Raw genomic sequence first — 6,286 nt, forward strand, 5'->3', positions numbered from 1 at the left:
AATCTCCGTCCTTATTAATGGTAGTCTGAGGAATACGCCAAGGCGACCCTTTATCTCCGTATCTATTTATTCTATCGATGAAAATGCTCTCTCGTAGAATCAATACAACTGTGGACTACCAACTTTGGTCACCTATCAAACTCTCCACAAATGGACCAAGTATCTCCCATGTTTTCTTTGCCGACGGCATCATTCTCACCTCCAAATTAACGATGAAGAGTTGCCATACCATCGTTGATACTTTAAACCATTGCACTGCTATCTCTGGCCAATCAATTAATTTTGCCAAGTCAAAAATTTTCTTCTCCAAAAACTGTGAGACCCATGATAAACAGTTTCCTTTGCTCAATTTTAATATGTTAGAAGGACATAAATTTGGGAAATACCTTAGATTCCCCATCTTCACTAGTATACCTACAAAGGCCGATTTCCAATTTTTATTAGATAATTTTAAAACTCGACTGGAGGGATGGAAATCCAAATACCTCACAATGGCAGGACGAATGACTCTAATTCGTTCCACTCTAAACACTCTTCCTAACCACATTATGCAATACATCTTGAACCGTTACCAGCGCAATTTTCTCTGGGACACTACCCCACAGAAAAGAAAACTACACCTTCTAAAATGGAACACATCTACAAATCCAATATCGGCGGGAGGTTTGGGTATACAAAGACTAGATACCAAAAACCAAGCCTTATTAGCCAACCTTACATGACGTATATTCCATAATCCACTACAATTGTGGGCGCAGGTCCTACTGTCCAAATATAAATGCCAAAATGGCCTTTGTCCACAAAGCTCCTTTACTTGAAAAAATATTTTAAAAAGATAGACGACGTGTCAAAAAGTCTACAAATGGCGTATAGCAAATGACAAACATATTAATTTTTAGTTTGATCCTTGGATTAAGCCTAATACCACTCTTAGATCTCTTATCCATGGTCCACTACTACCCAATGAGGAGCTCTCCACAGTCGCCCAACACATCCCAAATGCTAGATGGAATTTCAACACCACTTCCTTCCAACTACCAGAAGATATCACACAACAAATACATAGCATATACCTACCCCACACATCCCTACGATTTGACAAAATCATATGGGCCATTATAGCTGAGGGAAAAGTTTTGGTTAAATCAAGTTACAAATCAATTAGCCCCACTACACCCTGACCCCCCTTTACATGGATTTGGACACTCAAGCTTCCACCAAAACAATTACATTTTATCTGGATATGCTGTCATGGCCGACTACCAACAAATAATTACCTTGCCAACCTCTCCATCATTACCTCACACCTTTGTCCCATTTGCCGATTGGCACTGGAAATCTCACAACACATCTTTTTCCAATGCTACAAATCTGATGTTATAACTTCAATACCACACAAGAGGGGGGGGAGGGGTGATTTGTGAGATGTCTAATTTTTCGCTTAAACTGATTATAGAAGGACCTGGTTCTTCTATGTGTTCCTTATACTACTGTTGCGGAATAATAAATGCATAAATTAAAGAACACAAGAATTTTTATGTGAAAAACACCTGGCTCAAAAGGTGAAAAAACCACGATCTACTTCCCAGTAGGATTTTCCCAGAACTCTTCACTAAATCACTGAGCCAAAAACTCCATTTACAAAACATTTGTGTAAACCTAGGATTAACTCTAATCCCACTGTGGCACCCAACCTCTAACTGTTGCGACAACTTCAAGTTAACTCTAACTTGAATACTCTGAGTACCTATTACAATTTTCTCTTGATAAATTTAAAAGGTACACTACAAAAATACCTACTATAATTGAACTAGAATAAAATACAGACACTTGGAACTGGTTCTTCTATCTGGTTCATGTAGCTTCAAGTTCACACACTTGAATCACACACGAACTGCTTGCAAAATGCCTTGCTATTTTGCTCTCAATTCACGTTTAACTTCTGCTTTTGTGTGTTACCTGTAGAGTGAGAACATTCTGTAATATATAAAGTTAGTAGACAAAAAAATAACTAGAGTTCTAATGCTATTCTTCATTGGTGGAAGAGTTCTAGTTGATCTCAACCTCTAACTCCTCCCTTATCTTGGATAGTGTTCTCTTTGATTAAGGAGTCCTTCTCCTTATCAATTATGCAACTCTTTTTGATAAAGAGATATTAATTAGACCAAGTTAAGCTTATCTCCTTCACGTGCATCCCACATGCTCGATTATGCCTGTATCTATGCACACAAAGGATAGACCTGGTTCGTGCCTAAGCTTCCTTTGTCAATCTTCAAAACTAACCTTCACTTAGGCCAACAAAATCCCCTTTTTTGATGATGACAAACTCTGTGCTTTTCATAAGCTTAGGACCTGTTTCAACTTAGCCCAACATCAACACAACATTAGAACAATTTCCACTTATCATAAAGGACCAGGTTCATTAGGTTATAAACATCACTGTTCAAAGTGCAAAGCACGACCTTTTTCCCCCTTTTGGCATCATCGAAAAGTTGCATAACAAATGTGAGATAACCAGATTTTAAAACTTACTCATGGCCACTGGGGCTACTTCAAATGCAATCATGGATTAATCATCATTGATCAAGTTAAGAATTTTAACCATCAAAGAAATATAAACAAACAGTTAGAGCAAAAACCAGCAAATTTCATTGATACTTGATATGATTCTTCCACAAAGCATAAAAAGAAATAAAAATACTGAAAACATGAGCAAAATAAAGAAACATCCCAGACTGGGTCACTGAAGGATCTACACTAGGCTAGGAGCTTAAGGCTGGGAAGAACTAGGTGCTTGGTGTTTGGCTTGGAGGAGTTTCAGCATATCCTGAAGAATGCCATCATTTTTCTCCTTTTCTCTTGCCAGCTCAGTTCTGAGAGCATCTCTCTCAGTCTCCACCCCAGCCAACCTTTTCTTCAGCCTCTCAATCTCAGCATCCTTAGCCCCACTTTCTTGCACCAAGGCTCGCACCTTGCTATTCACCGGTACCTTCTTAGATGAACCAGGTTCTTCACTGATAATTCTTTTGTATAAGTCTAAATTTGCCAATATAGAGATAATATCATTAGAGATTAATGAGTCATTTTAACACATGGCACAAGAGTATACTATTGAAAGTATGAGTCTGAGCAAAAATTAATCTAATTATATACACATTTTCAGATTTTCTAACCAAAAATAAATTTTTTTTCGTTGTGAATTCTGAACTGGTCCTTTTAGGTGATCTTAATTATCCCTAATTCTAACTTGTTCCTTTAAAAGTGATCTCTACTTAGGGATTTTGTGAAGATGTCAGTTATTTACTTGTCAGTAGCGCAAAATTCCACAGTGATCAACCCTTTTTCATAGTTATCCCTCAAAAAGTGATGCTTAACATCTATGTGCTTGGTTCTCTTGTGATGAACCAGGTTCTTGGTCATACTAATAGCACTAGTGTTATTACAAAAAATGGGGATACAAACAACATCAATTCCAAAGTCCATTAATTGATGTATGATCCACAACAATTGAGCACATCATAAAGCAACATCAATATACTCAGCTTCAGCAGTAGATAAGGCCACTGAATTTTGCTTTTTGGTAGCCCAAGACACAAGACATGAGCTAAGCAAGTGTGCCATATCTGAGGTGCTCTTTCTATCCACTAGAAAACCTGCATAATCAGCATCAACATATCCCACTAGATTAAAATTACTACCTTTTGGATACCATAGACAGAGATCAGTGGTGCCTTTTAGATATCTCAAAATTCTCTTGACAACAGTCAAGTGAGACTCCTTTGGATTTGCCTGAAATCTTGCACCAAGGACTACACTTAAAACAATGTCAGGTCTACTAGCAGTGAGATACAACAATGAGCCAATCATTCCCCTATACAACTTCTGATCAACAGATGAACCAGGTTCATCTATATCCAACTTTGTAGCTATTGCAATAGGAGTGTCAATGTTTTTGGAATCTTCCATTTTAAACCTTTTAAGCAACTCTTTTACATACTTCTGCTGATGAATCATAGTTCCATTTGAATTTTGTTTAATTTGTAAGCCTAAAAAGAAATTAAGCTCACCCATCATGCTCATTTCAAATTCACTCCCCATTAGTTTAGCAAATTCTTTACTTAACTTATCAGTAGTTTCTCCAAAGATAATATCATCAACATATATCTGAATTACCAAGAGATCTTTACCTTTTTCTTTTAAGAATAAAGTATTGTCAATTTTACCTCTCTTGTAGTCATGCTCAAGCAAAAACTTTGATAATCTTTCATACCATGCTCTTGGAGCCTGCTTAAGTCCATAAAGTGCATTGTCAAGTTTGTACACATGATCAAGACTTTCCTTGCTTCCAAACCCTGGAGGTTGCTTGACAAATACTTCTTCCTTTAGATAGCCATTAAGGAAGGCACTCTTGATATCCATCTGGTGAAGGGTGAATTCCATGTAAGCAGCAAAGGCTCTGAGGAGTCTTATTGCTTCCAACCTTGCGACTGGAGAAAAGGTTTCATCATATTCTATGCCCTCCTCTTGGCTATATCCTTGAACCACCAATCTTGCCTTGCTCCTTGTAACTGTTCCATCTTTATCGAGTTTGTTTCTGAAGACCCATTTTGTGCTAATTACTGATCTGTCCTTAGGTCTTGGTACCAGATGCCAAACTTGACTCCTTTCAAATTGGTTGAGTTCATCTTGCATTGCATTTACCCAGTCTGCATCCTGCAAAGCCTCAACAATATTTTTAGGTTCAATAAGAGATAAGAAGACATCAAAAGCACAAAGATTTTTTAATGAAGATTTGGTTTTGATTCCAGAGGTTGGATAAGTGATTATGTTCTCAATGGGATGAGAACTTTGATACTTGTAAGATTTTACAACCAACTAGTTTCCCTTTGTTGTTCCTTCAATATTTTGTTGTTGTGGAACATGTTCATGGATAGGTTCCCTTGATGTTTGGGGATTATTTCCTCTTTATTCTGTTCCCCCTGTCATGTTGCCCTGGGTGGAAGAACCTGTTCCATCACATGTTCCTTCCTCTAGTGCAGCTTCAGTTTGGGCTGTCATTTCATTTGAGTTTCTCACCAGCCCAATTACTTAATCATCATGTTTCTGTCTCTCAGAAAAAATGTTAGTTTCATCAAAAACCACATGATCAGTTTCTTCAACATGCATAGTTCTTTTGTTGTAGACCTTATAAGCTTTACTATGTGAAGAATATCCCAAGAATACTCCCTCATCACTTCTGGGATCAAACTTGCCTAGGGAGTCTTTACTATGCATCTGAATGCCCTAAGATAAGATATATTTGGTTTTCTCCCTTTAAGTAACTCATAAGGAGTCTTCTCAATAAGAGGTCTAGTCATGCACCTATTTATGATGTAGCATGCAGTATTTACAACTTCTGCCCAGAAGCTATGAGGCAGTTTACTATAAAGAAGCATAGTCCTAGCCATATCTTCAAGTGTCCTATTCTTTCTTTCAACTACTCCATTTTGTTGTGGAGTCCTAGGAGCAGAAAAATTATGATCCATGGCATGCTCATCACAAAATTCAGCAAATTTAGTATTTTCAAATTCAGTGCAATGATCGGACCTAATTGATGCAAGTTGATTACCTAGTTGTTTCTGAGTTTTTCTAACAAAAGAAGTGAACATATCAAATTCTTCATCTTTAGATGTTAGAAATAATATCCAAGTAAACCTAGAGTAATCATTAACAAGAACCATCACGTATATTTTACCACCTCTGCTTAATGTTCTCATTGGACCACAGAGATCCATATGGACCAGTTCCATCGTTCTGGTGGTACTTACCACTTTCTTGCATTTAAAAAAATGATGTTACCTGCTTCCCCCTTGCACAAGACTCACATATTTTGTCTTCCTTGAACTTGATGTTAGGCAACCCTATCACCAGGTCCTTGGAGACTAATTTATTGAGTTGACTTAGACTTGCATGTACAAGTCTCTTGTGCCAAATGAGGGGATCATTGTCCAATACACTTAAGTAAGTGAGTTTATTTTCTGAAAGTGTAGACAGATCTACAATATATATATTGTTCACTCTTTTTCCCTGCAAAACAATCTTGTCGGTGGTAAGATTAATCACAAAACATTTGGTAGAGGTGAATGCTACCAAGTTACCTCTATCACACAGTTGTGATACACTAATTAGACTATATTTTAGGCCATCTATCAAGTAGACATTCTCAATAGAGTGAGAATCAGTCTTACCTACCTTTCCAACCCCAATGATCTCACATTTTTTCCCATTTCCAAAGGAGATATTACCT

The sequence above is a fragment of the Nicotiana tomentosiformis genome, chromosome 2 (assembly GCF_000390325.3).
Source record: "Nicotiana tomentosiformis chromosome 2, ASM39032v3, whole genome shotgun sequence".
NCBI lineage: Eukaryota > Viridiplantae > Streptophyta > Magnoliopsida > Solanales > Solanaceae > Nicotiana > Nicotiana tomentosiformis.